This window comes from Grampus griseus, assembly GCF_964374135.1.
Source record: "Grampus griseus genome assembly, chromosome: 10".
NCBI lineage: Eukaryota > Metazoa > Chordata > Mammalia > Artiodactyla > Delphinidae > Grampus > Grampus griseus.
In genome coordinates this window covers 46,723,509-46,737,882 of record NC_139004.1, presented here as the reverse complement: position 1 = coordinate 46,737,882, position 14,374 = coordinate 46,723,509, and positions in this window count along the sequence as shown.

Genomic DNA, 14,374 nt, shown 5'->3' with positions numbered 1-14,374 from the left:
GCCATGGAGAGATGGAAACAACAGGGTGAATGCTCTACGGTCCATTTTGAAACTAAGGCTTGAAGGGAAACTTTATTTTCCTCATTGGGATTTAGAGAGCTGCGGGCTCAGTTCTCCCTGGGAAACAGTGTTGTTGCACAGTTGCCTTTGTGATGACAAGTGAATTTCCTGGAAGGAAATTGGATGTTGCCATTCCTCGGTAAGTGCTCTTACTTCGGCTGTCCTCAGGGAAGGGGAGAAGCACACGGGGCCTCTGGCCTTAAGCTACTGTTCAGGTTTTCTCATGAACGAGGTAGGCATGCAACAGACCCCATGCAGCCTTAGTCTCTGGGTTTCTTGAACCCTAGGAAGCATATCAGGTCTCTCTTGAGTCGCCGGTCTGCAATAGGATCCGAAACGGATAAAAGGGCCTCCTGTGTCTTCAGGGAGTTGTGAGCAATGCACCGCTGGCAGCAGCTAGATGCCGAGTCATGGGCAGTGAAGGGCTGCGTCAGAGAAACACCTAGGTTGGGATAGCTTAGAAACAGCCAGCTATCAGCGTTCTGTTCATTCCTTCATGCAAAACGTGTGTGCATTTCCGCCGAACCCAGAGCACACAAAACGTACAGTGTTTCGACCCCGCCTTCAGGGAACTCGCACGTGATGCAATTTACCCCAGGCGGCCACTGGACTTTCAGTGTAGCCTGAAAAATTTCGGGCTCTCCCTTGAAAGCCAGGTATTCTGGAGATACATTGTACAAACCGGCCTCAGTAACCCATGACTTGCTCATCCTTTCACCACAATCACGACCCCCTGTATCACAAATTTTACTCACTAAAGGGTGTAGTTGTTCAGCTGAACGTCCAGTAGGGAGTCAAAAACTGCAGCATAAGGCGCTGTGCCCTCGACTTAGAAACTGAAGCGTGATGGGAAGTTTATTTACCACACTGGAATGACGACACGCGGCCTCAAGGTTAACTGAGGAACAGTGTAGTGGCCTATCTTTTCTTCATTGCAGGATTGCCTTTGTGAGGACAAGTGATTTCCCCCCCCAACCCCGTGAGGCATACGTGGCCTTTCACTCCCTGCTAGGTGCTCTTCCCTCAGCAATCATCGGTGAGTAAGCCAAACATATAGGAGGACTGGTCCCAAGCTAAGGTACTGTTTTGTTCGTCACACAGATTGGCAGGCAACAGGTTCCAGGCAGCGTTTGTCAAAGCGGTGCTTTAAGTGTAGGAAGCATTTCTGGTGTCTTAGGACAAACAGGTCTGCACTGGGATCCAAGAAGTACACAATGGACCGCCCGTCGCTTCTAGGAGCTGAGAGAAGTGTTCGGCTGAGGACAACCATATGCCGAAACAAGGGCAGTAAAGATCTTCTTTTGCTAAATATCTAGCATGTGGTAAGTGAAACAACTCAAGTATCTCCCTTCTAACGCACCTTGGGAGTACAAACTAGAGAGAGACACAGCAGGGTGAATGCTCTGTGTGGTCCCTCTTGAAAGTAAGGCTGCGAGTGAAACTTTGTTTTCCTCACCGGCATTTACAGAGCCGCAGGCTCAATTCTCCCCAAGAAACACTGTTGCTGCACAGCTTCTCTTCGTAACACAATTGCCATCGTGATGATGTGAGTTTCTAGGCAAGAAACTTGGAGGTTGCCATCCCTTGGTAGGTGGTCATCCTTCAGTAGTCTTCAGGGAATGGGCCCACCACATGGGGCCTCTAGCCTCAAGCTAACGTCCTGGTGTTCTCATGACAGACGTAGGGAAGCAACAGATTGCATAGAGCCTTAGTCCCCGTGGTGCGTGAACTCTAGGAAGCATATCAGCTCTCTTTTGGACTCACTTGTCAGCGCTAGGTTCTGAAACGTACTGAGAAAGGACTGCCTGTGTTTTCGTGGAGCCTTGAGCCATCTACCGTCGGGAACGGCTAGATGCCGACTGATGGGCAGTGAAGGGCTTCGTTGTTTAGACACCTGGATTGCGATAGCTTGAAAGCAACCCAGTTATCAACGTTCCATGCCTTCCTTCATGCAAAGGGTGTCTGCGCTCTGGAGGAACCGTGAGCTGCAGTAGAAAATACAATTAGCCTACCACTGCTCCTGGGAGCTGTTCCACGACGTCCGTCTACCTCAAGCGGCAACTACACTTTAAGTCCGGCTTCAAAACGTACAGGGTTTTCCCGAACTGGTAGATAGTCTAGAGAAGTACTGTCACCTAGGCCTAACTAAGCCCTCACCTTGATATCCTTACACCACAGTCAGGACTCCCAGCATGGCAATGGTTACTAGGGTCACGATCCACTGTGTCCACGCGATGCACAAGAGAGAGTCCGATGCGACTTGTTAATACGCTGCTTTGTCCTGCTGGAAATTGAGGCTTCCTGGGAAAGTTGATTTTCCTCATTGCAAAGTAGAGAGTTTGCGGCCCCAGGATTACCTGGTAAACACTGTTGTTGCCCATCTTCTCTTTGCTGCACAGTCGTCTTTGGGAGGACTAGTTATCTTCCACGAAAGAACACTTGGCTTTCAATTCCTGCCACGTCCTCATCCCTCCAAAATTGTTCGTGTTACGCCCACAACCCTGGACGACTCGCCTCAGGCCAACGTTCTACTTCTCTCGTCACAGACATAGGCGGGCCGCAGGCTCACGGCAGCGTTTGTCAAAACGGTGCTTTAAATCTAGGAAGCGTTTCTGGCGTCTTAGGACACGGGGGTCTGCACTAGGATCCAAGATGTAAACGACGGACTGCCCGTCCTTTCTGGGCCTTGTGAGCGAAGCTCAGTTGAGGGCAACTGTAGGCCGAAAGAAGGGCTGTGAAGGGCGTCTTTGGTTCAAATGCTAGGATGCGGCAAGTTGAAACGACTGTAGTATCTCCGTGCTATGCGCACCTTGGACGTGCCATGGAGAGACGGAAACAACAGGGTGAATGCTCTGCGGTCCATTTTGAAACTAAGGCTTGAAGGGAAACTTTATTTTCCTCATTGGGATTTAGAGAGCTGCGGGCTCAGTTCTCCCTGGGAAACAGTGTTGTTGCACAGTTGCCTTTGTGATGACAAGTGAAGTTCCTGGAAGGAAATTGGATGTTGCCGTTCCTCGGTAAGTGCTCTTACTTCGGTTGTCCTCAGGGAAGGGGAGAAGCACACGGGGCCTCTGGCCTTAAGCTACTGTTCAGGTTTTCTCATGAACGAGGTAGGCATGCAACAGACCCCATGCAGCCTTAGTCCCTGGGTTTCTTGAACCCTAGGAAGCATATCAGGTCTCTCTTGAGTCGCCGGTCTGCAATAGGATCCGAAACGGATAAAAGGGCCTCCTGTGTCTTCAGGGAGTTGTGAACAATGCACCGCTGGCAGCAGCTAGATGCCGAGTCATGGGCAGTGAAGGGCTGCGTCAGAGCAACACCTAGGTTGGGATAGCTTAGAAACAGCCAGCTATCAGCGTTCTGTTCATTCCTTCATGCAAAACGTGTCTGCATTTCCGCCGAACCCAGAGCACACAAAACGTACAGTGTTTCGACCCCGCCTTCAGGGAACTCGCACGTGATGCAATTTACCCCAGGCGGCCACTGGACTTTCAGTGTAGCCTGAAAAATTTCGGGCTCTCCCTCGAAAGCCAGGTATTCTGGAGATACATTGTAGAAACCGGCCTCACTAACCCATGACTTGCTCATCCTTTCACCACAATCACGACCCCCTGTATCACAAAGTTTACTCACTAAAGGGTGTAGTTTGTCAGCTGAACGTCCAGTAGGGAGTCAGAAACTGCAGCATAAGGCGCTGTGCCCTCGACTTAGAAACTGAAGCGTGATGGGAAGTTTATTTACCACACTGGAATGACGACACGCGGCCTCAAGGTTAACTGAGGAACAGTGTAGTGGCCTATCTTTTCTTCATTGCAGAATTGCCTTTGTGAGGACAAGTGATTTCCCACCCCCCAACCCCGTGAGGCATACGTGGCCTTTCACTCCCTGCTAGGTGCTCTTCCCTCAGCAATCGTCGGTGAGTAAGCCAAACATATAGGAGGACTGGTCCCAAGCTAAGGTACTGTTTTGTTCGTCACAGAGATTGGCAGGCAACAGGTTCCAGGCAGCGTTTGTCAAAGCGGTGCTTTAAGTGTAGGAAGCATTTCTGGTGTCTTAGGACAAAGAGGTCTGCACTGGGATCCAAGATGTACACGATGGACCGCCCGTCACTTCTAAGAGCTGAGAGAAGTGTTCGGCTGAGGACAACCATATGCCGAAACAAGGGCAGTAAAGATCTTCTTTTGCTAAACATCTAGCATGTGGTAAGTGAAACAACTCAAGTATCTCCCTTCTAAGGCACCTTGGGAGTACAAACTAGAGAGAGACACAGCAGGGTGAATGCTCTGTGTGGTCCCTCTTGAAAGTAAGGCTGTGAGTGAAACTTTGTTTTCCTCACCGGCATTTACAGAGCCACAGGCTCAATTCTCCCCAAGAAACACTGTTGCTGCACAGCTTCTCTTCGTAACACAATTGCCATCGTGATGATGTGAGTTTCTAGGCAAGAAACTTGGAGGTTGCCATCCCTTGGTAGGTGGTCATCCTTCAGTAGTCTTCAGGGAATGGGCCCACCACATGGGGCCTCTAGCCTGAAGCTAACATCCAGGTGTTCTCATGACAGACGTAGGAAGCAACAGATTGCATAGAGCTTTAGTCCCCGTGGTGCGTGAACTCTAGGAAGCATATCAGCTCTCTTTTGGACTCATTTGTCAGCGCTAGGTTCCAAAACGTACTGAGAAAGGACTGCCTGTGTCTTCGTGGAGCCTTGAGCCATCTACCGTCGGGAACGGCGAGATGCCGACTGATGGGCAGTGAAGGGCTTCGTTGTTTAGACACCTGGATTGCGATAGATTGAAAGCAACCCAGTTATCAACGTTCCATGTCTTCCTTCATGCAAAGGGTGTCTGCGCTCTGGAGGAACCGTGAGCTGCAGTAGAAAATACAATTAGCCTACCACTGTTCCTGGGAGCTGTTCCACGACGTCCGTCTACCTCAAGCGGCAACTACACTTTAAGTCCAGCTTCAAAACGTACAGGGTTTTCCCGAACTGGTAGATAGTCTAGAGAAGTACTGTCACCTAGGCCTAACTAAGCCCTCACCTTGATATCCTTACACCACAGTCAGGACTCCCAGCATGGCAATGGTTACTAGGGTCACGAGCCACTGTGTCCACGGGATGTACAAGAGAGAGTCCGATGCGACTTGTTAATACGCTGCTTTGTCCTGCTGGAAATTGAGGCTTCCTGGGAAAGTTGATTTTCCTCATTGCAAAGTAGAGAGTTTGCGGCCCCAGGATTACCTGGTAAACACTGTTGTTGCCCATCTTCTCTTTGCTGCACAGTCGTCTTTGGGAGGACTAGGTATCTTCCACGAAAGAACACTTGGCTTTCAATTCCTGCCACATCCTCATCCCTCCAAAATTGTTCGTGTTACGCCCACAACCCTGGACGACTCGCCTCAGGCCAATGTTCTATTTCTGTCGTCACAGACATAGGCGGGCCGCAGGCTCACGGCAGCGTTAGTCAAAGCGGTGCTTTAAATCTAGGAAGCGTTTCTGGCGTCTTAGGACACGGGGGTCTGCACTAGGATCCAAGATGTAAACGACGGACTGCCCGTCCTTTCTGGGCCTTGTGAGCGAAGCTCAGTTGAGGGCAACTATAGGCCGAAAGAAGGGCTGTGAAGGGCGTCTTTGGTTCAAATGCTAGGATGCGGCACGTTGAAACGACTGTAGTATCTCCGTGCTATGCGCACCTTGGACGTGCCATGGAGAGACGGAAACAACAGGGTGAATGCTCTGCGGTCCATTTTGAAACTAAGGCTTGAAGGGAAACTTTATTTTCCTCATTGGGATTTAGAGAGCTGCGGGCTCAGTTCTCCCTGGGAAACAGTGTTGTTGCACAGTTGCCTTTGTGATGACAAGTGAATTTCCTGGAAGGAAATTCGATGTTGCCGTTCCTCGGTAAGTGCTCTTACTTCGGTTGTCCTCAGGGAAGGGGAGAACCACACGGGGCCTCTGGCCTTAAGCTACTGTTCAGGTTTTCTCATGAACGAGGTAGGCATGCAACAGACCCCATGCAGCCTTAGTCCCTGGGTTTCTTGAACCCTAGGAAGCATATCAGGTCTCTCTTGAGGCGCCGGTCTGCAATAGGATCCGAAACGGATAAAAGGGCCTCCTGTGTCTTCAGGGAGTTGTGAGCAATGCACCGCTGGCAGCAGCTAGATGCCGAGTCATGGGCAGTGAAGGGCTGCGTCAGAGCAACACCTAGGTTGGGATAGCTTAGAAACAGCCAGCTATCAGCGTTCTGTTCATTCCTTCATGCAAAACGTGTCTGCATTTCCGCCGAACCCAGAGCACACAAAACGTACAGTGTTTCGACCCCGCCTTCAGGGAACTCACACATGATGCAATTTACCCCAGGCGGCCACTGGACTTTCAGTGTAGCCTGAAAAATTTCGGGCTATCCCTTGAAAGCCAGGTATTCTGGAGATACATTGTACAAACCGGCCTCACTAACCCATGACTTGCTCATCCTTTCACCACAATCACGACCCCCTGTATCACAAAGTTTACTCACTAAAGGGTGTAGTTGGTCAGCTGAACGTCCAGTAGGGAGTCAGAAACTGCAGCATAAGGCGCTGTGCCCTCGACTTAGAAACTGAAGCGTGATGGGAAGTTTATTTACCACACTGGAATGACGACACGCGGCCTCAAGGTTAACTGATGAACAGTGTAGTGGCCTATCTTTTCTTCATTGCAGAATTGCCTTTGTGAGGACAAGTGATTTCCCACCCCCCAACCCCGTGAGGCATACGTGGCCTTTCACTCCCTGCTAGGTGCTCATCCCTCAGCAATCGTCGGTGAGTAAGCCAAACATATAGGAGGACTGGTCCCAAGCTAAGGTACTCTTTTGTTCGTCACACAGAGAGGCAGGCACCAGGTTCCAGGCAGCGTTTGTCAAAGCGGTGCTTTAAGTGTAGGAAGCATTTCTGGTGTCTTAGGACAAAGAGGTCTGCACTGGGATCCAAGATGTACACGATGGACCGCCCGTCGCTTCTAGGAGCTGAGAGAAGTGTTCGGCTGAGGACAACCATATGGCGAAACAAGGGCAGTAAAGATCTTCTTTTGCTAAACATCTAGCATGTGGTAAGTGAAACAACTCAAGTATCTCCCTTCTAAGGCACCTTTGGAGTACAAACTAGAGAGAGACACAGCAGGGTGAATGCTCTGTGTGGTCCCTCTTGAAAGTAAGGCTACGAGTGAAACTTTGTTTTCCTCACCGGCATTTACAGAGCCGCAGGCTCAATTCTCCCCAAGAAACACTGTTGCTGCACAGCTTCTCTTCGTAACACAATTGCCATCGTGATGATGTGAGTTTCTAGGCAAGAAACTTGGAGGTTGCCATCCCTTGGTAGGTGGTCATCCTTCAGTAGTCTTCAGGGAATGGGCCCACCACATGGGGCCTCTAGCCTCAAGCTAACGTCCAGGTGTTCTCATGACAGACTTAGGGAAGCAACAGATTGCATAGAGCCTTAGTCCCCGTGGTGCGTGAACTCTAGGAAGCATATCAGCTCTCTTTTGGACTCACTTGTCAGTGGTAGCTTCTGAAACGTACTGAGAAAGAACTGCCTGTGTCTTCATGGAGCCTTGAGCCATCTACCGTCGGGAACGGCTAGATGCCGACTGATGGGCAGTGAAGGGCTTCGTTGTTTAGACACCTGGATTGCGATAGCTTGAAAGCAACCCAGTTATCAACGTTCCATGCCTTCCTTCATGCAAAGGGTGTCTGCGCTCTGGAGGAACCGTGAGCTGCAGTAGAAAATACAATTAGCCTACCACTGCTCCTGGGAGCTGTTCCACGTCGTCCGTCTACCTCAAGCGGCCACTACACTTTAAGTCCGGCTTCAAAACGTACAGGGTTTTCCCGAACTGGTAGATAGTCTAGAGAAGTACTGTCACCTAGGCCTAACTAAGCCCTCACCTTGATATCCTTACACCACAGTCAGGACTCCCAGCATGGCAATGGTTACTAGGGTCACGAGCCACTGTGTCCACGGGATGTACAAGAGAGAGTCCGATGCGACTTGTTAATACGCTGCTTTGTCCTGCTGGAAATTGAGGCTTCCTGGGAAAGTTGATTTTCCTCATTGCAAAGTAGAGAGTTTGCGGCCCCAGGATTACCTGGTAAACACTGTTGTTGCCCATCTTCTCTTTGCTGCACAGTCGTCTTTGGGAGGACTAGGTATCTTCCACGAAAGAACACTTGGCTTTCAATTCCTGCCACGTCCTCATCCCTCCAAAATTGTTCGTGTTACGCCCACAACCCTGGACGACTCGCCTCAGGCCAACGTTCTACTTCTCTCGTCACAGACATAGGCGGGCCGCAGGCTCACGGCAGCCTTTGTCAAAGCGGTGCTTTAAATCTAGGAAGCGTTTCTGGCGTCTTAGGACACGGGGGTCTGCACTAGGATCCAAGATGTAAACGACGGACTGCCCGTCCTTTCTGGGCCTTGTGAGCGAAGCTCAGTTGAGGGCAACTATAGGCCGAAAGAAGGGCTGTGAAGGGCGTCTTTGGTTCAAATGCTAGGATGCGGCACGTTGAAACGACTGTAGTATCTCCGTGCTATGCGCACCTTGGACGTGCCATGGAGAGATGGAAACAACAGGGTGAATGCTCTACGGTCCATTTTGAAACTAAGGCTTGAAGGGAAACTTTATTTTCCTCATTGGGATTTAGAGAGCTGCGGGCTCAGTTCTCCCTGGGAAACAGTGTTGTTGCACAGTTGCCTTTGTGATGACAAGTGAATTTCCTGGAAGGAAATTGGATGTTGCCATTCCTCGGTAAGTGCTCTTACTTCGGCTGTCCTCAGGGAAGGGGAGAAGCACACGGGGCCTCTGGCCTTAAGCTACTGTTCAGGTTTTCTCATGAACGAGGTAGGCATGCAACAGACCCCATGCAGCCTTAGTCTCTGGGTTTCTTGAACCCTAGGAAGCATATCAGGTCTCTCTTGAGTCGCCGGTCTGCAATAGGATCCGAAACGGATAAAAGGGCCTCCTGTGTCTTCAGGGAGTTGTGAGCAATGCACCGCTGGCAGCAGCTAGATGCCGAGTCATGGGCAGTGAAGGGCTGCGTCAGAGAAACACCTAGGTTGGGATAGCTTAGAAACAGCCAGCTATCAGCGTTCTGTTCATTCCTTCATGCAAAACGTGTGTGCATTTCCGCCGAACCCAGAGCACACAAAACGTACAGTGTTTCGACCCCGCCTTCAGGGAACTCGCACGTGATGCAATTTACCCCAGGCGGCCACTGGACTTTCAGTGTAGCCTGAAAAATTTCGGGCTCTCCCTTGAAAGCCAGGTATTCTGGAGATACATTGTACAAACCGGCCTCACTAACCCATGACTTGCTCATCCTTTCACCACAATCACGACCCCCTGTATCACAAAGTTTACTCACTAAAGGGTGTAGTTTGTCAGCTGAACGTCCAGTAGGGAGACAGAAACTGCAGCATAAGGCGCTGTGCCCTCGACTTAGAAACTGAAGCGTGATGGGAAGTTTATTTACCACACTGGAATGACGACACGCGGCCTCAAGGTTAACTGATGAACAGTGTAGTGGCCTATCTTTTCTTCATTGCAGAATTGCCTTTGTGAGGACAAGTGATTTCCCCCCCCCAACCCCGTGAGGCATACGTGGCCTTTCACTCCCTGCTAGGTGCTCATCCCTCAGCAATCGTCGGTGAGTAAGCCAAACATATAGGAGGACTGGTCCCAAGCTAAGGTACTGTTTTGTTCGTCACACAGAGAGGCAGGCACCAGGTTCCAGGCAGCGTTTGTCAAAGCGGTGCTTTAAGTGTAGGAAGCATTTCTGGTGTCTTAGGACAAACAGGTCTGCACTGGGATCCAAGATGTACACGATGGACCGCCCGTCACTTCTAAGAGCTGAGAGAAGTGTTCGGCTAAGGACAACCATATGCCGAAACAAGGGCAGTAAAGATCTTCTTTTGCTAAACATCTAGCATGTGGTAAGTGAAACAACTCAAGTATCTCCCTTCTAAGGCACCTTGGGAGGACAAACTAGAGAGAGACACAGCAGGGTGAATGCTCTGTGTGGTCCTTTTTGAAAGTAAGGCTGCGAGTGAAACTTTATTTTCCTCACCGGCATTTACAGAGCCGCAGGCTCAATTCTCCCCAAGAAACACTGTTGCTGCACAGCTTCTGTTCGTAACACAATTGCCATCGTGATGATGTGAGTTTCTAGGCAAGAAACTTGGAGGTTGCCATCCCTTGGCAGGTGGTCATCCTTCAGTAGTCTTCAGGGAATGGGCCCACCACATGGGGCCTCTAGCCTCAAGCTAACGTCCAGGTGTTCTCATGACAGACGTAGGGAAGCAACAGATTGCATAGAGCCTTAGTCCCCGTGGTGCGTGAACTCTAGGAAGCATATCAGCTCTCTTTTGGACTCACTTGTCAGCGCTAGGTTCCGAAACGTACTGAGAAAGGACTGCCTGTGTCTTCGTGGAGCCTTGAGCCATCTACCGTCGGGAACGGCTAGATGCCGACTGATGGGCAGTGAAGGGCTTCGTTGTTTAGACACCTGGATTGCGATAGCTTGAAAGCAACCCAGTTATCAACGTTCCATGCCTTCCTTCATGCAAAGGGTGTCTGCGCTCTGGAGGAACCGTGAGCTGCAGTAGAAAATACAATTAGCCTACCACTGCTCCTGGGAGCTGTTCCACGACGTCCGTCTACCTCAAGCGGCAACTACACTTTAAGTCCGGCTTCAAAACGTACAGGGTTTTCCCGAACTGGTAGATAGTCTAGAGAAGTACTGTCACCTAGGCCTAACTAAGCCCTCACCTTGATATCCTTACACCACAGTCAGGACTCCCAGCATGGCAATGGTTACTAGGGTCACGAGCCACTGTGTCCACGGGATGCACAAGAGAGAGTCCGATGCGACTTGTTAATACGCTGCTTTGTCCTGCTGGAAATTGAGGCTTCCTGGGAAAGTTGATTTTCCTCATTGCAAAGTAGAGAGTTTGCGGCCCCAGGATTACCTGGTAAACACTGTTGTTGCCCATCTTCTCTTTGCTGCACAGTCGTCTTTGGGAGGACTAGTTATCTTCCACGAAAGAACACTTGGCTTTCAATTCCTGCCACGTCCTCATCCCTCCAAAACTGTTCGTGTTACGCCCACAACCCTGGACGACTCACCTCAGGCCAACGTTCTACTTCTCTCGTCACAGACATAGGCGGGCCGCAGGCTCACGGCAGCCTTTGTCAAAGCGGTGCTTTAAATCTAGGAAGCGTTTCTGGCATCTTAGGACACGGGGGTCTGCACTAGGATCCAAGATGTAAACGACGGACTGCCCGTCCTTTCTGGGCCTTGTGAGCGAAGCTCAGTTGAGGGCAACTATAGGCCGAAAGAAGGGCTGTGAAGGGCGTCTTTGGTTCAAATGCTAGGATGCGGCACGTTGAAACGACTGTAGTATCTCCGTGCTATGCGCACCTTGGACGTGCCATGGAGAGACGGAAACAACAGGGTGAATGCTCTGCGGTCCATTTTGAAACTAAGGCTTGAAGGGAAACTTTATTTTCCTCATTGGGATTTAGAGAGCTGCGGGCTCAGTTCTCCCTGGGAAACAGTGTTGTTGCACAGTTGCCTTTGTGATGACAAGTGAAGTTCCTGGAAGGAAATTGGATGTTGCCGTTCCTCGGTAAGTGCTCTTACTTCGGTTGTCCTCAGGGAAGGGGAGAACCACACGGGGCCTCTGGCCTTAAGCTACTGTTCAGGTTTTCTCATGAACGAGGTAGGCATGCAACAGACCACATGCAGCCTTAGTCCCTGGGTTTCTTGAACCCTAGGAAGCATATCAGGTCTCTCTTGAGTCGCCGGTCTGCAATAGGATCCGAAACGGATAAAAGGGCCTCCTGTGTCTTCAGGGAGTTGTGAGCAATGCACCGCTGGCAGCAGCTAGATGCCGAGTCATGGGCAGTGAAGGGCTGCGTCAGAGCAACACCTAGGTTGGGATAGCTTAGAAACAGCCAGCTATCAGCGTTCTGTTCATTCCTTCATGCAAAACGTGTCTGCATTTCCGCCGAACCCAGAGCACACAAAACGTACAGTGTTTCGACCCCGCCTTCAGGGAACTCGCACGTGATGCAATTTACCCCAGGCGGCCACTGGACTTTCAGTGTAGCCTGAAAAATTTCGGGCTCTCCCTTGAAAGCCAGGTATTCTGGAGATACATTGTACAAACCGGCCTCACTAACCCATGACTTGCTCATCCTTTCACCACAATCACGACCCCCTGTATCACAAAGTTTACTCACTGAAGGGTGTAGTTGGTCAGCTGAACGTCCAGTAGGGAGTCAGAAACTGCAGCATAAGGCGCTGTGCCCTCGACTTAGAAACTGAAGCGTGATGGGAAGTTTATTTACCACACTGGAGTGACGACACGTGGCCTCAAGGTTAACTGATCAACAGTGTATTGGCCTATCTTTTCTTCATTGCAGAATTGCCTTTGTGAGGACAAGTGATTTCCCCCCCCCCAACCCCGTGAGGCATACGTGGCCTTTCACTCCCTGCTAGGTGCTCATCCCTCAGCAATCGTCGGTGAGTAAGCCAAACATATAGGAGGACTGGTCCCAAGCTAAGGTACTGTTTTGTTCGTCACACAGAGAGGCAGGCACCAGGTTCCAGGCAGCGTTTGTCAAAGCGGTGCTTTAAGTGTAGGAAGCATTTCTGGTGTCTTAGGACAAACAGGTCTGCACTGGGATCCAAGATGTACACGATGGACCGCCCGTCGCTTCTAGGAGCTGAGAGAAGTGTTCGGCTGAGGACAACCATATGACGAAAGAAGGGCAGTAAAGATCTTCTTTTGCTAAACATCTAGCATGTGGTAAGTGAAACAACTCAAGTATCTCCCTTCTAAGGCACCTTGGGAGGACAAACTAGAGAGAGACACAGCAGGGTGAATGCTCTGTGTGGTCCTTTTTGAAAGTAAGTCTGGGAGTGAAACTTTGTTTTCCTAACCGGCATTTACAGAGCCGCAGGCTCAATTCTCCCCAAGAAACACTGTTGCTGCACAGCTTCTCTTCGTAACACAATTGCCATCATGATGATGTGAGTTTCTAGGCAAGAAACTTGGAGGTTGCCATCCCTTGGTAGGTGGTCATCCTTCAGTAGTCTTCAGGGAATGGGGCCACCACATGGGGCCTCTAGCCTCAAGCTAACGTCCAGGTGTTCTCATGACAGACTTAGGGAAGCAACAGATTGCATAGAGCCTTAGTCCCCGTGGTTCGTGAAATCTAGGACGCATATCAGGTCTCTTTTGGACTCACTTGTCAGCGCTAGGTTCCGAAACGTACTGACAAAGGACTGCCTGTGTCTTCGTGGAGCCTTGAGCCATCTACCGTCGGGAACGGCTAGATGCCGACTGATGGGCAGTGAAGGGCTTCGTTGTTTAGACACCTGGATTGCGATAGCTTGAAAGCAACCCAGTTATCAACGTTCCATGCCTTCCTTCATGCAAAGGGTGTCTGCGCTCTGGAGGAACCGTGAGCTGCAGTAGAAAATACAATTAGCCTACCACTGCTCCTGGGAGCTGTTCCACGATGTCCGTCTACCTCAAGCGGCAACTACACTTTAAGTCCGGCTTCAAAACCTACAGGGTTTTCCCGAACCGGTAGATAGTCTAGAGAACTACTGTCACCTAGGCCTAACTAAGCCCTCACCTTGATATCCTTACACCACAGTCAGGACTCCCAGCATGGCAATGGTTACTAGGGTCACGAGCCACTGTGTCCACGGGATGCACAAGAGAGAGTCCGATGCGACTTGTTAATACGCTGCTTTGTCCTGCTGGAAATTGAGGCTTCCTGGGAAAGTTGATTTTCCTCATTGCAAAGTAGAGAGTTTGCGGCCCCAGGATTACCTGGTAAACACTGTTGTTGCCCATCTTCTCTTTGCTGCACAGTCGTCTTTGGGAGGACTAGTTATCTTCCACGAAAGAACACTTGGCTTTCAATTCCTGCCACGTCCTCATCCCTCCAAAATTGTTCGTGTTACGCCCACAACCCTGGATGACTCGCCTCAGGCCAACGTTCTACTTCTCTCGTCACAGACATAGGCGGGCCGCAGGCTCACGGCAGCGTTTGTCAAAGCGGTGCTTTAAATCTAGGAAGCGTTTCTGGCGTCTTAGGACACGGGGGTCTGCACTAGGATCCAAGATGTAAACGACGGACTGCCCGTCCTTTCTGGGCCTTGTGAGCAAAGCTCAGTTGAGGGCAACTATAGGCCGAAAGAAGGGCTGTGAAGGGCGTCTTTGGTTCAAATGCTAGGATGCGGCAAGTTGAAACGACTGTAGTATCTCC